The sequence below is a fragment of the Schistocerca americana genome, chromosome 1 (assembly GCF_021461395.2).
Source record: "Schistocerca americana isolate TAMUIC-IGC-003095 chromosome 1, iqSchAmer2.1, whole genome shotgun sequence".
NCBI classification, from domain to species: Eukaryota; Metazoa; Arthropoda; class Insecta; order Orthoptera; family Acrididae; genus Schistocerca; species Schistocerca americana.
Genome location: NC_060119.1, coordinates 1,138,053,992 through 1,138,055,713, shown reverse-complemented (window position 1 = coordinate 1,138,055,713; position 1,722 = coordinate 1,138,053,992). Strand labels below are relative to the sequence as shown.

The window sequence follows — 1,722 nt, the reverse complement described above, 5'->3', positions numbered from 1 at the left end:
TAGTGGTACTACCGTACGGTGGTTTGTAGAGCATGTATGTAGATGTAAATATAGATGTAGATCAAATGCAGTGTCGCGTCCATCGGTCCTGAAATGAGACGGCACGCCACATTGGTTGTTAAATGCTACTTTTAGTTGCCACTTGCGACTTCTACTTGCGACTTGCCACTGAAATGGCAGCCAGACTCGATTGCGAGACACAAGTATTGTAACGCCCGCGCTAGCTGGACAGAGCGGATTAGATTGTGGAAAGGGGACAAAATGTGTTGCTGTCAGTTTCACTCAACATACAAATTTTATCCATCAACACACAATATTACAACAAGGATGCAAAACACTCAAAACCTTAATCGACCTCCTTTGATTAACTTTAGATCGTCTGAAGGCCACACTCAAAATCCAACGCACAAGGCCTAACCAAGAAATTGAAATACAAGGTTCTTCTGGAGGTTTCACCCAAGAATTCAATCTAAACAGGCTGAATTCTTTAGCAGTTTAATTTTAATGGAACTTGGCTAGAGGCTGTATATTAGGCAATTAGAAGAGTTTCAATCAAAAGGCAGAAGGTCTTATCTTAAAACAAAAGCATAACTATGAAGACAGTAACTGTTCTCGAAAGAACAGAATACTGTTGATGACCGTGCAGCTTTTCCCTGGAATAAATGATGACTAACTGAGACCCTCAGCTGCCAACAGGTGTTGTTGATATACCTCGATGTGGACAGCTGAAAATGTGTGCCCCGACCGGGACTCGAACCCGGGATCTCCTGCTCACATGGCAGACGCTCTATCCACCTGAGCCACCGAGGACACAGATGAACAGCGCGACTGCAGGGACTTATCCCTTGCACGCTTCCCGTGAGACTCACATACCCAACTGTCCACAATTCTACATATGTAATGTACCTTATAGACATTTGCCCATTCACTCATTACTCGCGCAAGCTTTGGCCATTCCCGTAAGAGTTTGGGCAACCTGTGCGTATTCGCACAGACGAAGGTCAATGGCTAGGTATATCAACAACACCTGTCGGCAGCTGAGGGTTGCAGTTAGTCTTAATTTATTCCAGGGAAAAGCTGCACGGTCATCAACAGTAGTCTGTTCTTTCGAGAACAGTTACTGTCTTCATATATATAGTTAAAGGCTACCCAGCCATTGACCTTTGTCTGTGCGAATGCGCACAGGTTGCCCAAACTCTTACGGGAATCGCCAAAGCGTGCGCGAGTAACGAGTGAATGGGCAAATGTCTATAAGGTACATTACATATGTAGAATTGTGGACAGTTGGGAATGTGAGTCTCACGGGAAGCGTGCAAGGGATAAGTCCCTGCAGTCGCGCTATTCATCTGTGTCCTCGGTGGCTCAGATGGATAGAGCGTCTGCCACGTAAGCAGGAGATCCCGGGTTCGAGTCCCGGTCGGGGCACACATTTTCAACTGTCCACATCGAGTTATATCAACAACACCTGTCGGCAGCTGAGGGTTTCAGTTAGTCATCATTTATTCCAAAAGCATAACAATCTTACGCCTTAAGGGCAAGACAAGGACATTAATTTCAGAGACATTAAAACTCGGCTGAAGGCCACGCATCAACCAAATAACTAAAATCCAAACAGGGAAATTACTACATAACACACAAGGCATGGCGCTCAGAAGTTTCCAAGGGTCAGCCTGGGATTGTAACACTAACGCCCGTTTAGGTAAGACAGGCAGCCTGTCCAAC

The 1,722-nt window shown here is 45.5% G+C and overlaps 2 non-coding genes across 2 annotated transcripts; one reads left to right on the top strand and one right to left on the bottom strand.

Annotated features, from left to right (window-relative positions):
• Window positions 1–736: 736 nt before the first annotated feature.
• Window positions 737–810, bottom strand: Trnat-ugu. The gene has a single exon. It is a non-coding gene; the product is annotated as a tRNA-Thr (tRNA).
• A 541-nt stretch (window positions 811–1,351) lies between these two features.
• Trnat-cgu lies at window positions 1,352–1,425 on the top strand. Its single transcript has one exon. It is a non-coding gene; the product is annotated as a tRNA-Thr (tRNA).
• The last annotated feature ends 297 nt before the right edge of the window (window positions 1,426–1,722 follow it).